Source organism: Hemicordylus capensis, chromosome 1 (assembly GCF_027244095.1).
Source record: "Hemicordylus capensis ecotype Gifberg chromosome 1, rHemCap1.1.pri, whole genome shotgun sequence".
In the NCBI taxonomy this organism is placed as follows: domain Eukaryota; kingdom Metazoa; phylum Chordata; class Lepidosauria; order Squamata; family Cordylidae; genus Hemicordylus; species Hemicordylus capensis.
In genome coordinates this window covers 150,127,964-150,146,202 of record NC_069657.1, presented here as the reverse complement: position 1 = coordinate 150,146,202, position 18,239 = coordinate 150,127,964, and the positions used below count along the sequence as shown (strand labels likewise).

The 18,239-nt window shown below is 43.4% G+C and overlaps 1 protein-coding gene across 4 annotated transcripts in view; it reads left to right on the top strand.

Annotated features, from left to right (window-relative positions):
* The first annotated feature begins 7,193 nt into the window (after positions 1-7,193).
* The window catches only part of VIL1 (villin 1), a 45,538-nt gene continuing 34,492 nt past the window's right edge, over positions 7,194-18,239 (top strand). Inside the window, exon 1 of one of the 4 annotated variants that reach the window (XM_053286778.1) lies at positions 7,194-8,244. The gene's annotated coding sequence lies outside the window, so the exon portion shown is untranslated. Of the gene's footprint in view, positions 8,245-8,412; positions 8,734-16,883; positions 17,260-18,239 lie in introns of those variants that run through there. The other 3 variants (XM_053286787.1, XM_053286783.1, XM_053286804.1) reach the window with 3 other exon arrangements.

Here is an 18,239-nt window from a genome sequence, read left to right as displayed (position 1 = left end):
TATTTTGCAGGAGTGAAAACTGTACACCCAACATTAGGAATTACTAGGAGAATAATGGAAAATTTCATGAAAATTTTTATTTAAAAATCTGTGGTTAGCCACATTTGCAATACTGCATTGTAGACGTCCTCATCCCATCTCAAAAAGGGTGGAAAAAACCCCAGAAGAGTTGGACAAAATGTACAAGGCGATGGAGCACTTTCACTGTGAGCAGGGCTAAACCACTGGATGCTTTGTACAAATGAACGGAGAGACAGAATTTACAATATTAAGTTATATCGCCCTATTATATGGAGAAAATAGGTGTTATTTTCACTCATGCTTTCTCTTCAAATATTGGAACTTGGGTTTTCGAGTGAAAATGATTGACAGAAGATCAAGGACAGGCAGAAGGAAGGACTTTGTCACACACCATACCATTCAGGTATGGAATTCACTTTCACATGATGGCTACTAACTGTTAAAGGATTAACAAATCCATGGAGGTTAGGTCTGATGTGACATTTGGCCATGGAGACTGAACATGAACCTTCCTGTTAAGAAGTGGTATGCCTTGGTGCCAGATGATATGAGCAAATGGCGGGGATGGCTAACACCTTCGTACCTTGCTTGTGAAGAGAAAATGCTAGATTAACCTTTTGGTCTGATCCAGCAAGGTGTCTGTTTCACAGAAGCAAATGTTTTCAGCCTGTAACTCTGTACATATATCATTGACATGCAGGCCTACTGAAGAATTGCATAATTTCAAAATATTGGAGCCGCTCCTAGAAGTGTCACCTGCAGGGGTGTAGCAGGTTGGAGTGGGCCCAGAGACAAGATTTTAAAATGCCCTCCCCCGAAGTAAATATATACACACACACACGTAATAGAACATCATCCTAAATTATTTTTAAAAAGGTTTTGTAAATTGTGGACAATGCAAGTCATTTAATGGTACTAGAGAAAAACATGTCTTAACACACACATCAATTTTGGAGGATAAATACAACTGGAGGAAGCCTAGGCAGGTGTGTGGCTGGGGGAGTCAGTCATGTGACTTGCCTCTGGGGGGGCCCCCAAGGCAGTGGGCCCCCAGACAACTGTCTCTCCTTGCCCTATAATAGTTACTTCCCTGGTCACCTGACCTGTTTTGTATTGCTTAGTGAAAAAATGCTGCCTTCCTCACTTCTAGACACTCTTCTGTGTGCATTTAGCCCAGGAATCCTGCCTCCTAGACATGCATCTGCTGTAACCATAGGTTGATATGACACGTGGCCCTGTTCATTCAGAGAACAAAATTATCCCATTTATCACTTGGTGCTCTAAGCCACAGGAACAAGCAAGGGAGTTCACCTGGGATACTTCAAATATATGGCCAAATATTCTGCCAAGTGCAAGTGGCAACCTCATGTTGTCAGCTAACTAGTTAGAATTTCATTTCCCTATTAATGAAGGTGTTTTGTGTTTTGATTTTTTTTCTCCCCCTTTTAGATCTGTAATGGATAATTTACAGGATTCCATGGTCAACGTTTGTTTAGTAGCATTAACACAGAAAAGCAACTAAAATCAGTTAAGCAAACTGAATGGGTCTGCTTAAAATCAGTTGTCATGCGGTCTGAGTTCCTCTACACACATTCCTATACTTCACCCAATGAAGTATTCACCCACATGTGAACTGCTTCCCTTGAAAATAATGTTTTTGAAGAAATGTCAGGGGATAGGGAAACTCACCTGGACTGGAGCTTTCCCAGATGTCAAGCTTTACCGCAGCTTGACTGTGAGTTCAAAGTTGCCCAAAAAACCCAATGCAAAAGAGTTGTTGTTGTTTTATTTTTGCCCGAGGCACAAATCGGGCTACACTCTTAACATGCAATGAAAAACCCAAATTGTGTGTGAAGTGCTCCCTGATAGATCGCAGGGACTTTGGGGTCAATTTGGCCAATATGTGAACACACACCCTCCATTCTGGAGGAGATGCTGAGTTAAAAGCCCTGTGTGAAAAACTCCCTGCTGTGACTGATCTGTGAAGGCTGCTTTGAAGACAGAAGTCATCACCTGATAGAGTAGTAATCGTTCATTCGATTTCTATACCGCCCTTCCAAAAATGGCTCAGGGCAGTTTACACAGAGAAATAATAAATAAATAAGATGGATCCCTGTCTCCAAAGGGCTCACAATCTAAAAAAGAAACATAAGAAAGACACCAGCAACAGTCACTGGAGGTAATGTGCTGGGGGTGGATAGGGCCAGTTACTCTCCCCCTGCTAAATAAAGAGAATCACCACGTTGAAAGGTGCCTCTTTGCCAAGTTAGCAGGGGTTGTTAATCAAGTAAAAACACATGTGTGAACTTTATCCTAATCTTGTTCCTAATGTGTGTGCAAGAAAGTACATTTATTTCAATTCCCCCCGCCTCACTCTGCCCCCTCAAGGAGGAATACTCAAATTTGTACTCTTTAAGAAACCTCCTTGAACACCTTTCCTGGTGCCAGGAAGACATCCAAGGCTTGTAATTCCCAGGTTCTTCAATGGCTCTTAAACTTTATATTGAGAATCACTATTGGCATCTCCTTGCTCATTGCATGCCACCTTTTTGGTTTTTTTAATCTCCCAGCCCCACACATGGAAGAACACTTGAAGGCCTTCCAAATTAACGCAATTGCTAGCAGGTGGTGTTCAGGACAAATGGAACAAACAACAAACAAAGTGAGACACAGTATTTTTGAAGGACGGTTGACATTCTTTAGGGTTCTTTCTCACCCTAAAATTATTGTTTTGCTTTATATAGCATCATTGCTTATGTGCAGCTTTTACAGAGAAGTGTAGGTGGGGAGAAAGACAATCTTCCTGTTTGAAGGAGACATTTAAATCCTAAGCACACTGGAGGCAACACAGAGAGAGCGCACGGAGTAACAAGGGATCAAGCTGAGCAAATGAAGTTAGATGTACTTAGACATCAGTTTCAGTGGGCATGTAGAACATATCGAGGTCATTCACACAATGAAAAACTGTATTCTACCCAGATTTGGGAGCTGTGTGTGCTCCCAGTTTTTGGTTGGTGGTGAAAACAAGGTAAGAGGAAAAGAACTACTACTACTACTACTACTACTACTACTACTACTACTACTACTACTTGGGCATTCTCCAGGCTGGTAACATTGCACACACTGAAGTTAAAAGAAAAATTGGAAGTGAATACATCAGGAGAGTTAGAAAAATCCTCAAGTCCAAACTCAATGACAGGAACACCATACAAGCCATAAACACCTGGGCTATACCTATCATCAGATACACTGCAGGAATAATAGACTGGACCCAGGCAGAGCTAGAGACACTAGATCGTAAGACCAGGAAAATCATGACCATCAATCATGCTCTGCACCCCTGCAGTGATGTAGATAGGCTATACCTCCCTCACAGCTCAGGTGGAATGCTGCAAGTCCATCAAACAGTAGAGGAGGAGAAAAGAGGTCTTGAAAAATATATAAAGGACAGTGAAGAAGATGCACTTAAAATGGTCAATAATGAGAAACTACTAAACACCAATGAAACTAAGCAGGCCTACAAGAAAGAACAAGTGAAGAACCGAGCAAAAAAAAGCAAAAATAAGCCCCTGCATGGTCAATATTTGCACAATATAAGTGGAAAATCAGACATCACCAAGACCTGGCAATGGCTTAAGAATGGCAACTTGAAGAAAGAAACAGAGGATTTAATACTGGCTGCACAAGAACAGGCACTAAGAGCAAATGCAATAAGAGCAAAAGTTGAAAAATCAACAACAAACAGCAAGTGCTGCCTTTGTAAAGAAGCAGATGAAACCGTGGACCATCTAATCAGCTGTTGTAAAAAGATCGCACAGACTGACTACAAGGTAGCAGGGATGATACACTAGAACATCTGCAAAAAATACAAGCTACCTGTAGCCAAAAAGTGGTGGGACCATAAAATTGAAAAAGTTGTAGAAAATAAAGATGCAAAAATATTATGGGACTTCTGACTACAAACAGACAAACATCTGCCACACAATACACCAGATATAACTGTAGTCGAGAAGAAAGAAAAACAAGTTAAAATAATCGACATAGCAATACCAGGGGATAGCAGAATAGAAGAAAAGGAAATAGAAAAAATAACAAAATACAAAGTTCTACAAATTGAAATAGAAAGGCTGTGGCAGAAGAAGACCAAAATAATCCCAGTGGTAATTGGAGCCCTAGGTACAATTCCAAAACAACTTGAAGAACACCTCAACACCATAGGGGCTACAGAAATCACCATCAGCCAATTACAAAAAGCAACTTTACTGGGAACAGCCTATATTTTGCAACAATATCTATAATAATAACAACAACATTGATAATAAAATTCAGCCATCCCAGGTCCTTGGGAAGGACTCGATGTCTGGATAAAACAAACCAGTCAATAATACCTGTCTGACTGTGTAAACAATACACAATTATTATTATTATTATTATTATTATTATTATTATTATTATTATTATTATTTTGTTTGTTCGACTTCCATGCCTGGGTGAAATCTGGGTGAAAAGCAAGATAAGAGGAAAATCTGGGTGAAAAGCTGCCCAGGTTTTCCTCCTACCTTGCTTCCACACAACTGAAAATTGGGGGCACACACAGCTCCCAAACCCAGGTAAAATACAGTTTTTGATTGTGTGGATGAGCTCATCTTTTGATTACAAAGAGGTGGTGAGAAGGAGCAGCCAGTGCCATTTTATTTTCAGTCCTCATCCTTTCATCCCACTCCAGCACAGCCCAGGACTCCTGGAATGTCTCACCCCTTTTCCCGCTGCTACCTCCTACATGTGCAGCCTCCAGATGTCCTAGTTCACTTTTACCCCACAATTCCCTTTGAATATGAACTCCAAATGTGCAAGAATACAGCTTGAAACTTATCGAGTCCCACCCCCACCCCCCTTATATGAAAGCTAGAATCTTCTCTATTTCATTGCATGTGTTTAAGGAACTCTTGCAACTGCAAGAAGCAGTGAGGCCTCCTTGACTGTGCCAAAGTGTTCAGAGGCAGCAGTTTGAAAGATCCCATGTCATACTTTTCCTTGACGGTAGTGAGTAGACAGCTCCAGGTCAATAGCATATAGCAAAGGGAAATATGAGAGAGAGAGAAAGAGAGAGAGAGAGAATATGAACACATGCATACCTGCTGCCTGTCATCAAGATGAACTTGATAGGTTGCTCTTGGGAAGCTATCTTTCCCATCCTCCCAGAGAATACAATGGATATTTATGTACTGCTTTTCAACAAAAGTAAACCCAGAATGGTTTACAAAGATATAAAGAAAGAAATAAAATGGCTCCTCGTCCCCAAAGGGCTCACAATCTAAAAGACATTAGCCATAGGGTTGCTAGAAGAGAAAACTCCACCTGTCATCATCATGACAGGAGATAGAAGAATCTATACATGGTACCATTTTTCTTCCTATGAAGCTCCCAGCCTTACAGAAGCCTCAGGATCTGGACCTAGCAATCATTCCAGTTTCAATGTACCAAATGTGCCAACTTTTTTGGAAGCCTCAGTTAATGGTTTAAGCTGCCATTTAACCAAAGTGGGCAGAACAAACTGTGGTAGGGTTCTGTCCTTGTGTGTTCAATTCTTCTTCTTCCATTGTGCTTTGGATCAAGCCAATTCGTTCATAGGAACATAAGAAAAGTGATGCTGGATCAGGCCAAAGGACTATCTAGTCGAGAATCCTGTTTCCCACAGTGACCCAGCAGATGTCTCTGAAGCCCACAGTCAAGAGGTGAGGGCACACACACCCCTCTCTCCAGCTGTGGCTCCCCTGCAACTGGTATTCAGAGGCATCTTGCCTCTGAGGCTTGAGGTGGCCTATAGCCACCAGATTATAGTAGCCAATGATAGACCTGTCCTCTATGAATTTGTCTAAGCCCCTTTTAAAGCCATCCAAGCTAGTGGCCATCACCACATCCCATGGCAGAGAAGTCCATAGATTATTTATACAATGTGTGAAAAAGTATTTCCTTTTGTTTGTCCTAAATTTCTTGGCCATCAGTTTCATGGGATGACCCCTAGTTCTAGTGTTGTGAGAGAGGGAGAATTTTTCTCCTCTGCCAACTAGATTTTAAACTTTTAATTCTATGCTCAGTCATGCATGGGTTTTAATTTTATGCTCAATCATGTCTCCCTATAGTCGCCACTTTTCCAAACTGAAAAATCCTCTGTTGCTGTAGCCTTGCTTCATAAGAAAGGTGCTCCAGGCCTCTGATCATCTTGGATACCTTCTTCTGTACTTTTTCCAGTTCTACAATGTCCTTCTTAAGATATGGTGACCAGAGCTGTACACAGTACTCCAGATGTGGCATCACCATAGATTTGTATTTGGGCATTATAATATTAGCATTTTTATTTCCATTCCTCTTCCTAATGATTTCTAGCATGGAACTGGCCTTTTTCACAGTTGCTGTATACTGAGTTGACACTTTCAATCAGTTGTTCACCACAATCCCAAGATCCCTCTCCTGGTCAGTCACTGACAGCTCAAATCCCATCAGTGTATATGTGAAGTTGAGGGGGGGGGTTTGCCCCAGTATGCATCACTTTACACTGAACCACATTTGCCATTTTATCACCCACTCACCCAGTTTGGAGAGATCCTTTTGGAGCTCCTCACAATCTCTTTTGGATTTCATTACCCTAAATAGTTTAGTGTCATCTGCAAATCTGATCACTTCGCTGCTTACTCCAACCTCTCGATCATTTATGAATAAGTTAAAGAGCACTGGTCTCAATACAGATCCCCGGCAGAACCCACTTCTTACTTCCCTCCCTTGTGAAAACTGTTCATTTATTCCTACTCTCTGTTTCCTGACCTTCAATCAGTTACCAATCCACAATTTAACCTCTCCCCTTATCTCATGACTCCTAAGTTTACTCCAGACAGAGCCTGTGGTGGGGAACTTTCTCAAAAGCTTTTTGGAAGTCCAAGAACACAGTACTATGTCAACTGGATCACATTCATCCACATGTCTGTTGACACTCTCAAAGAACTCCAAAAGGTTAGTGAGGCAAGACTTGCCCTTGCAGAAGCCATGCTTGTTCTCCCATCAGCAAGGCCTGTTCTTCTATATGTTTAACAATGTTGTCCTTCAGTATGTTTTCCATCAATTTACCAGACACAGAACACTCATTACTTATGCCCTACAAGCAGATGCAATACTCCATGCAATACAATAGGAAGCACCCCCTCCCCTGCTGGCATTATACCTTCATAACTAGTTCTATTAGCTATTTAGAATATATAGAGCTTGTTTACTTGAAAGCTAGGTCTGAGTTGCAGTTGTCAGCTAATTAAAGGTTTTAAGCTCTGCCTTTCAAGAAAATTACAAAAGCGGGGTAGTACTCAGCTTCTTCTTGTGCTAGGTGTTTCCTTTGTGATAAAGGGGGATTGACTGAGTGCCTCCCTGTACACTTCCCCGCTAAACTCCACGCAAAACTCCTTTGATATCCGTTAGCAAACTCAAAAGCTCTGGCTAGCAAAGGTCTGAGCCTTGTCTTCTTAAGGGCTGTTTCCAAACTGAGCATCCATTCCGCAGGCATTTGGCCCCGCCCATAAGCTGTGTGATTCTCCTGCAGCTAATCCTCACCCACGTCTCTCTAGGCATAATTGAAACTGAAACTGCCCTTCAAAAACAAACTCCTGGCCAGCCAAAAACCGGCCCCTAGGAAAAGCTAGCCCTAACAAACTCAACTTGTCCTTTCTCCCTTGCTTTCTTGTTGATTTATTTATTTGCTTGCTTGCTTGCTTGAGGAAAGAAGACAAAATGTTTGCTGCCTCCCCTGGTTTGAGCCTTATCTTCTCAAGAGCTGCTTCCAGACCCAGGGCCTGCAAAATGACCTATTTTCTTCCTCTTGTTTGTTCTCCAGTCTCTGATCTCAGCCCCCCTGTTTCCTGGCTATGTTCCTGCTAGTTATGGCTGACTTCTCCTCCTCCTGCTTATTAATGCGCTTCTGTCTTTCCCCAGCCACCTTTCCATCGCTTTTTAGAGAGTATTTGCTGGAATTCAACTCATTAGGGGCCAAAAGGGGGGGTTGCTCACTGTCCAGCAGAGCAGGAATAATACAAGCCTAGACCGCCAGCTCTGCCCTCACTCCCTTACCCAGCACTGTCTTTTCTCCCTCATTGAGACTGGGGCATAGCAACAACAACCAGCAACAAACTACAGAAACAAATAAGGATTTGGGGTATTAACAACATTCGCCAGCTGCACCAGGTAAGCCACACGAGGCTGGTGCCTTAGTTTGCTCTGATGGGGTAGCTAGTTGGAGTGCCAGAAGGTGGGGCTGATAGGGTTGCCACCAGGCCAGCTTTTCTACTGGCCACGGTAGTTGTGCTAATAACAGCAGCAATTGTGTTATTTCATAACTGCCAACATGTCCCTATTTCCCCATTCACCTGGATGGGAAAATAGGGACATGTTGGCAGGTAATATCTCTGTGCAGTGAAAAGCGTTACCTGACTGATGTCTGCACAGCAAGCTGTTACTAAAGGCACAAGAGCAGGCTAGGACATTGGTGCATTTTTTCCTGGCCGGTTGGCAGTCCTAAGCACGACCACCATAAAATTGATATTTCTTGAGGATCAAGGCTCAAATAGGACTATGAAGCACTGAGCAAAAGATGTGAATCTCCTCATTTGTGCTGGGAAAAGGACTCAAACGTGAGAGCAATATGGGAGAAGACTTACAAGGATGATCCCAGGGGTAAGGGTGTACTGTATATCCTTGTTTGAAGCTTTGCCTAGGGGAGGGATGTACACGGAACTGGTTTGAAATGAGGCGTTCAAGCCGGTTCAGAGGCAGGGGTGGTTGCTTTAAGGTGCAGGAGATGTCCTTACCTCCCCCACCATGTCCCCCACGCTGGTGCTGCTGCCAAAACCGCTGTCGCAGGACAGCCAAGTACCTTCTTGCCACCGCGGACAGCGTAATCCTGGAAGTGGCCGGCCCACATGCACATATCATGCACGCACATGTGCGCCGGCCACTTCCAGTATTATGCTGACAGGGGCAGCATGATGTTACTCAGCCACCCTGCGACAGCAGTTTTGGCAGCAGCGCTAGTGGGGGAAATGCGGCAGGGGAGGTAAAGACATCCTCCCCGCCTCCTAGGAGTGCACAAAAGCAACCACTCCCCGCCTCCCAGGAGTGCACGAAACTGGTTCCGTGCACATCCCTAGCCTAGGGCTCTGGCTCAGTGGAAGAGCACCTTCCCTGCATGCAAAGGGGTCCCATGTTCAATCCCTGGTTCCCCCAGGCATGGCTGGGAAGAACAGGACTGAGCTAGATGGACCAATGATCTGACTTGATAGAAAGCTCTTAGTGCGTTCCATGTCCCTGTGAGCCAGATCACAAAGGAAGTAAAGGAATGTAAGGATCACACCTTTGCACACTCTCCAATATTTCACTATGTGGGAAAACAGAGGACACTCTTGTATACCACTATAGCACCTCAGTTCTAATCATGAAGGAGCACTGGCTCCTGCTGCATATTGCTGAAGGGTCTTCTCTGTTGGCTGTACTTAAATGTACCCTGCAGCCGCTTGTCTTGCATTGACTTGTGAAGCAGACATCTTAGTAAACCCTTTAAAAGAGTTGCCTTTCTTATTATATTTATTTTAAAATGAATATCCCACTTTGGGGCCCTCAAAGGAGCTAATGAGGTCATTCACACAATAACAACTGTGTTCTTCCTCGGTTTGTTCCCAATTTTACGTTGTGTGGAAGTAAGGTCAGAGGAAAAGCTGGGTAAAAGTGATTGTGAGGAAGCAAGGTCGGAGGAAAAGCTACCCTGGTTTTACTCCTACCTTGCTTACACACAATCACTTTTACCCAACTTTTCCTCTGACCTTGCTTCCACACAACTGAAAATTTGGAACACAAACAGCTCCCAAACCCGGGTAGAACACAGTTTTTGATTGTGTGAATGTCCTCAATGTTTTAAAAAAATATATGTTAGAAAGTTTAATCTGGTTTAACTCATTGCAAAATACCTGCAGCTGCAATACGTTCAGCACCATTCACTATCTGACTGGGCCATTATGGAGTGGGATAGAAACTAGTGCCTATTCAAAAAGACAACCCCCGAAATAGGGACAGTGATTTACCAGCAACAACAAGCATAAGGACGGTTGGGAGTATATGCATTTGTATGGAGAATTATCAGATTTTTAATTCTCTTCAGCAACTGAGAACAGAAGCCAATTGCTGAGAATTAAGCTAAACATCACCATGAGAAATAACTGTCTTAGCATTGAAGAGTGATGGAACAGCAGCTTGGACTGCCAGGAGAAGATGTAGCAGGCACTGTGTTATTTTTAGGCACTTCGGTGAAAGAACATAGACTAAGAAAGTGCTGTCCTCCAGCACTCTTGCAAGCCAGGTTCTGCAGCACACATGCCAAACCACGCCGAGTGCTGTGAAACAGTCTGGGCCTTCTGCATCCTTCTGAGCCTCCAAGTTTCACCTGCCTGATTTCCTAAAAAGAGGCTACAGGCAAACAGAGGACTTGATCCAGCAATTATGGGAGGCTGGCACAAACTAAGGGAGGGATATTCTGGTGTTCTAAAAAGCCTGAAGAGAATGGAGAACGGAAAGAACAAAACACATTTGTTTACCTTTTAATGTAATCCAAAAGACAGAAAGCAGTGGATGAAATTAATGTACAGTCATTTTCAAATTACTCCCTCCCCATTTCCCAGCATACACAACTGATCTTTGGAACGGATTGTTCTGCTGTGTGATAACGGCAATGGCAAAAGCGCCAATTCGTACAGATGACTGAAGGGGCAGTCACCGGGTTATTGGCTGATAGCATTGCCTTCCATGATAGATACTGCATTCACATGAAGATAAGAAGACACTCTTTGTGATTAACCATTTCACACCCCCAAGCTACTGCATGATGATCCTGCAAAACAAAAGTGGCTAAATTATAATATGTTAATTTGGTCTTATTGGATTCCAAAAATCAGTAGACAATTTCATGAGATATAGGAAGATTGTATTGGTGAAGTGGGGTCAGGCTGTAAGGGACCTGGAGAGGCAAGCTATTTTGCTCACAGCATAACTTCTTCTAGGGCAGGACTGCACAACTTTGGCCCTCCAGCTGATGTTGGACTACAACTCCCATCATCCCCAGCCACAGTGGCCAATAGTCAGGGATGGTGGGAGTTGCAGTCTAACATCTGCAGGAGGCCTGAAATTATGCAGCGCTGCTCTAGGGCCACCACTCAGCATCATAGTGGTACTTGTTGGAGATTCTGCCCAGCCACAGACAGCTGGTCTATTGGATTGCCTGACTCACTACACTTCTGTGTCTGTGGCTACAAATGTGTTTTAAAAAACAAAAACAAAAACCCACCATGCTTCAGCACTGGACTCTGGCCCTTATATGTCATCTTGCTAGGAGAGTGTGTGGAATATTTGACTGCTGCTATCTAGAAGTTTATCAGTACAGCAAGAGTATTTACTAGTAGAAAGGTTAAGAGGTGACGTTTTAATGAATGATAGAGGATATGTTTCTCCTCCCCTCCCCGTGGCAAGGTGTAGGCATGAAGCCAGAGCATGTGGCTAGTCTGTGATCATGCCACCAGCAGAGAAAGATAGTAGAGCTGGTGGTGGCCTAACAGACATAGCCATTTGAGTGATACAAGGCACTTAAACAAAAGGTGAAGCATTTTATAGCTGAGTTTAGTTGATGAATAGCCATGATGATCAGGTAATCAGAATAAGACTTGCTGTGGGAAGAGAGAATTAAATTTGCCTTCCCATACTGATGGTAACAGAGGTTAGGGATGGTGGTAAGAGATGGAAGAGAAGTCAGTCTCCCAAAGCAAAGGTCTCTGAAGCAGGTCTACTTCTAGCAATTGCCTGGATGTTTCTAATAAGAACCCCTCTCTAGCATGTCACAACACAGATCCTCACTATGCAACCACCTGGGTGATTCCTAGTTCCCAGTTGCCTATTTGAACTAACTTCAGCATCATCCTAAGAAGATACTAAAATGAACAACAGAGAATGGCCATTGGAATGTGTTGTGAGACCATCCAGAAGTCACTAATGCATTCCAATGGCCCGGATTTGTTACTCCTTTTTAAAACAAATATTGATATGCCGCTTTTCAACAAAAGTTCTTAAAGTGATCTACATCAAACAAACAAATAAATATGGGCTCACAATCGAAGAAACATAAAATATAAACCAACAACAAATGATGCTGTGCTGGCCTGGGTTGGATATGAACAAAATATAAGCTAAATGTAAGATAATGACCCTTTAAAAAATGTTTTAAAACTTTGCTCAGTTAGCATTCATGTTAGTACGTCATTACATAAGTACATATCCCTACTACCCAGCCTTCCAGCCATTCACATGGTACCCTACATTGATCACAACTTACTTCCTTATTCAAGGAAATAAGGTGCATCCTTATTTCCATGCTCCTCATTATGCACAGCATCCCTTATCATTACTCTGTGTACAAGGACAAACCTGTACCCTAGCAAGGCCCTATTTCGCCCCATTATACATGTCTTAACACAATTGGTTTCTCCCAAAAGTTATTTCGGAAGGTGGAGTGGTTTCATACCATATCTCTGGGGAGAGAGACCAACGTGTACGAAGGAGGGCAGTCAGACGAAGCTAGTTCAGTTGCTGAAACGGGATTGAATGTTATGGGCCTATTAACAGGGTGTGGTTCCCCAGAGCTCTCCTGGCTGGCAATTGTCCAATTCCCTTCACCATCTATAGAATTTCAAAAGAATTTCAAAAGAGTCCCCTGGCCTGGGATAGAGTCAACATTGTAAATGTTCTCCCTTCTCCATACACTGTTTGCTTTTCCTGAGGCCATAGAAGTCATAAAAAGAGGAAACAGCTGGTTAATATTTGAATAAGCTTCTGGGAATATTGACCAGATACTGCTAGTTGGGATAATATTCTGACCAGCCTGTACTAATTGTGTGGGGAGGAATATCTATCTATCTATCTATCTATCTATCTATCTATCTATCTAGTTAAAATACAATAGAAAAACAGGATATAATGATTAAAGCAATTATTATATGAAATCAATTAAAATTAATTAAAATTATATGGACTCTGTTACCAAGTGAGCTTATTCACTCTCTTTGTGAGGTACCCCACAAACTCCTTCAACTCTCCTGCTCCCCACTTCACCTCCATGGACAGATGCTAGTCTCCAGCTGCCCGAGTTGGATCTTTGTGAGGATAGATAATATAGCCTCTTGCCTGGCTCCTTCAGGGCTGAATCTACCCTTTTCTCTTTTTTCTGAAACCTTACCCCCCTATCTTAAAATAACTTTTCTAGCCCGCCTGGGAATTTACACATAATTTGGAACTTCAAGCTAAATGTGCCTTACAATAGTCTGTTTTTAAACATATTTGTATTGCTTTTATGTTAGGACCACCTAGTAACTTAGTCTTACTACTTTTATTATTTTTCTTTCAATAAATGCCTTTTTTATTTAATTAAAACCTCTCTCTCAATCCAATATTCTTGAGTTCATACGCTTGCACAAATTGACTGCTTGGAACTGTCTCCCCTTTTGAGCTAAATTTCCCACATTTGCCTGAACTGGGAATGCCAACCAATCACCCTCAAGGCAGTTCCATCAACAACTCCTTGGGTTATCGCAGAGACCAGTCTAGCAGCCGCATCCTGCACCAACTGTAGTTTCCGGACTATGTACAAATGCAGTCTCACAGAGAGTGCATTACAGTAGTCAAGCCTGGTGGCTACCACTGTTTTAAGGTCATTTTCCTCCAGAAACGAGCATAGCTGATGTATCAGCCAAAGCTGATTAAAGGTGCTCCTGGCCACTGCCCTCAACCTGAGAAAACCAGAGAGAGTTTTAGATCCAGGAGCACTCCGAAGCTACTTACTTGTTATTCTGGGGGAGTGTAACCCCGTCTAGAATAGGCAGATCTAAACCATCTCTCACGTTCTGACCACCCACAATCAGTACTTCCATCTTATTTGGATTTAATTTCAGTTTGTTATCCCTCATCCAGCCCATTACCACCTCCAGGCAGGTGTTTGGGGAAGTTATGTCCGCCTGCAATATGGGTGGCTGCACACATATTTTTTCCCCATCAATGCTGTGTCCTGCCACTGGCTAATTGTGCAGAGGCCCTGTTGGTCCTCAATATGCAGCGGACATACTAAACAATTAAAGCAATATATAATTTGTGCATTGAAGAATAGTTCAGATAAACCACCCTCCTGTATGATTAGATGGTGGAACAGCACACCTGCTGGGGAGAAATGTGCATACCTACACTCTGCCCCTATGTGATAGGGGTGCAAAGATTACCTTAAGTATTTTATCTGCACATCAAAGATTGGTTTGGACAAACTGCTCCCCCTGAATAATTAGGCAATGGCAGGATGGTGCACCCAATATGGGGGAAATATGAATATCCATGCTGTGTGTCCCATTTTGGGAGGATGTGTATCCATGGTGTTGCTGACCATGCAAATGGTGACCACAGATATGTGGATGCCATGTGCATGCTGATGCAGCGCGGGGCTTCTAGGGATGTGCAGGAAGCTGCGTGGGGTGTCAGAGAGCAGATAAGGCCCTGCTCTTCTCTTTCTTAAAGCTCCCAGGCCCCGCTCCCAAAATGTGCTCGAACCGCAGTTCATGCACATCCCTACTCTGTAGAAGGATCGGCTCCCTCACTGCCACACCTAGCAGTTTCTCTGTCTCCTGTGCTGCAGTGATTCCAGCGCAGTGATTTCAAGCTCTGCCTCTGACTGCCCCAGCCAGCTTTCTCTTGCAATCTGCTTGTCTCTTTACTGTGCCAGCTCTGCTGCTCTTATCTCTGAGATGTCTCTGAGTCTTACTTGTACTCAGTTCTTACTCTAGCTTTAACTTTCTGCTTCAAGCAAGCCTCCTTTTATTCTCTTTCCCCCCTGAATTTTTTCTAAGCAAACCAATCTCTCTCTCTGTGTGTGTGTATACACACACACACACACACACACACCAAATGAAATCAAACCTGCTTGGGTCATGGCCCTGCGTCATGGCCCCAGTGTATACCAAAGCAGAAGACATTTGGTGGGTTCATTTCTGGAAGGGAAGGACCTACAGCAACCATGGCTGTTCTATGTTCCCCCTGTTAGGGGAGATCCAAGAGCAGAGCCAGGAGTTATAATCTAATGGAACCTAAGGCCAGTTATGTGAGAATAACTGGCGTTTAGGAACAGTCTGGCCCTGATCCCCAGCTGTAGCATGGTGGAACAGGTGGGCAGGGAAGGGGTGTGTGTAATGGTTGTAAAGTGGACTAGGAAGGAAGCTGCATTAGGACAACCCTTCTGGGGTATATGATTGGGGCATGCAGATAAAGCCCAGGCCTGCTATGTTGGCACTAGAATTGCTCTTTTACTTGGCTCTGCATAATTAAGGTGGACAGATTGAAAAGAGGGCAGGGCAAAAGTACCTGTGAGGAAAAGGGGGAATTTCAGCAGGTGGAGATGTTCTCACCCTTGCACAAGAAGCTTTGCAAGGTTCCCTTTCTCCATCACTTTCAGAGAGGGAGGATTCTTGCCCTCTTCAGTACTGGATCACCCATTGTGTAGCACAGCCGAACACATAGGGGTGCCATCAACCATGGCCTGTGCAGATTTCATGCATCAGGGACATAGCAAGGTTGGATTGTGCCATGGGACAAAAAGTGAAGATGGGCCACTGCTCTCCCACCTCCCCACCTTTTTCTGTGAGGAGGGAGGCAGAGAGCAAAGAGCAAGCTGTCACTCAGCTGGCAGCGGCCTCTCTCCCTCAGGGCCCAGGGACATCCCCCACCCTCGCCACCTTGCTCATTTATGGTTACACCTCTGTTAGGGATTAAGGTTGTTCTCATGACCAAAGTAGGGTTGGCTGTGAGGGGGAGGGGGGAGCCTACCTACCTTTCCCAGATGACCAGAGCCTCTTCTGGGCTCCATTGCTTGCGTGCACACATGACTGGTACAATGGCGGATTCTCAAAGTGGGATTGGGAGGAGGAAGCCCTGCTGTATCCCACAATGCACCATGTAAGCAGCAGAGAGGCAGCATGCGGCAGTGCAGCAGCGCGCCTCTCCCTGACCGCACCTTCTATAGCACTCTATGGTCGCCAGTTCCAGCAGCCATTTTTGCCAGTGCAGAGCTGCAGGTGATTAAAAAGTGAGGTAGGTGGGGCTGCTTTTCCCTCCTACCTCACTTTTTACCTGGGTAGGAGATCTGTGTCAGGTGGCTCGTATGGCACGAGCTGCCTATGTTAACTCTCTCCTACCCAGGTAGCTCTTGTCACGAGAATGGACTAACCATGTAGCACATGATTGTATGCTCCAAGTATTGGGCTTTCTTTGCAAATGTGTGTGACCATTGCACTGGGAAGGGCACTGTGTTCAGGCATTCCCTCTGCCAAGGAACTGGGTTTAGTGGCTTTGTCGGCAAGAGCAGAGTTATCATACAGACTTGCCCAAGAGTTTCCACTGAGAATCAGAATTCCTTTCATTCATTATTTATTTATTATTTATTTTTCTATGCAAACCGCTTTGAGAACTTGGGTTGAAAACTCAAGGTATATAAATATCCATAGTAGTAGTAGTAGTAGTAGCAGCAGCAGCAGTAGTAGTAAACACAATTAGCAATAATTAATAAATCAAAACTAAACAGTACTGATCAAGCTGCTATCATAGATCGCCATTTTTAGAAGCTAAAAAACAAAACTTAGCAACATTGTAAGTGATCTGAAACTTTTGACCTGCTAAAAGCAGTGTTTTGTAAAGATAATCAGAATAACCCAGATATTCCAGAGAGGATAAATCAAATTCTGTCACAAATCAGAATAAAATCTACAGTATAAAAGCTCATGCGTTATTAATCCAATTGCTTCCACATTGCAAGGACACAAACAACATGCAGTGGGGTTTTTAGAATATCTGCCCTCCAGAAGCGCCAAAGGAAGGGCATTACATCTTGCCCCTGAGAGGACGTTGCTGTTGGGATTTTGCCATGGACATTGTCTCAGTTCTTTGTGTGGGGCTTGCTCGTCTGTGTTTAAATGTGTCTATATGTACTGGCTTAGGGGTGGAGTCACAGTTTGCTCCTCACTTGCTGACTAGAATTCAAACTGAGAGATTCCCCCTCTCTCTGCATAAGAGACTGTTTGTCTACTGTTTTCTTAGCCTGTGTTTAGTTAGTAACAAATATCAGACTTTTGTTTCTTGGTTAGTTGGCTTCTTGTTCAATTATTATAGAGGATAAGTAAAAACTCGGCAGCAGTTGCCTCCCCTTTGACTGAGTTTGTTTTTTGACCCCTTTTTTTCCTGCCTTCAAACAAATCCTCTTCGTACCAGCATAGTGTCAATGGGTAATAGGAGTGAGTGGGAGAACGGAGTTGTATTTGGCCAGGATTTATTTCTGCTAGCTCAACGGTTAAGATAAGATAAACGCCTTTCCCCAAATCATAAATGCATGCATAGAAGGCCTTTGGCCCCTCGTGAGTCACTGAGGGTCATTATGGTTTGAAGTGTAGATTGATTGTAGGACATCAAAAGCTCAGGGGAGAGAGCAAGGAAATATGCTGTCCCCAAGGTGTCAGAGCCAAGCCTCCTTAGCCTGAGTTTTGTAAATTACGTTCTGTAAGAATTAATCTATAAATACTGTAAAATCATATGGGGCTTAGAATTGGCCTCTGATGCGAATCAAACTACCATTCAAGGTAGTTATCAATTAATCGATCAATCAATCAGTTTCAATCAATCAATCATATTTGTACACCAGCTCAAACTTCCATTTCTGGGCAGTTTACAACAACATAAAACAAAACAGAAATAACCTTGAAACAAATTCAAAATCTAATCACAGTCTAGTTAAAAAGCTTGGATGAAAAGATGTGTCTTTAAAGACTTTATAGAAGTTTTCAGAGACGGGGAGGCTCTTACTGCAGCAGAGAGTGCATCTCAGAGTCTTGGGGTGGCAACAGAGAAGACCCACCCCTCTGTAGCCACCAGACGAGTTGGTGGCAACTGCAGATGAACCTCTCTGGACGATCTCAATGGGCAATGGGGCTCATAGTGAAGAAGATGTTCTCTTTAATACCCAGGGCCAAAGTTGCTTAGGGCTTTTAAGGTTATAACCAGCACCTTGTGTTTTGCCCAGTAACCAGTGTAGCTATTTTAATATAGGAGTAATATGGTCTCTTCGA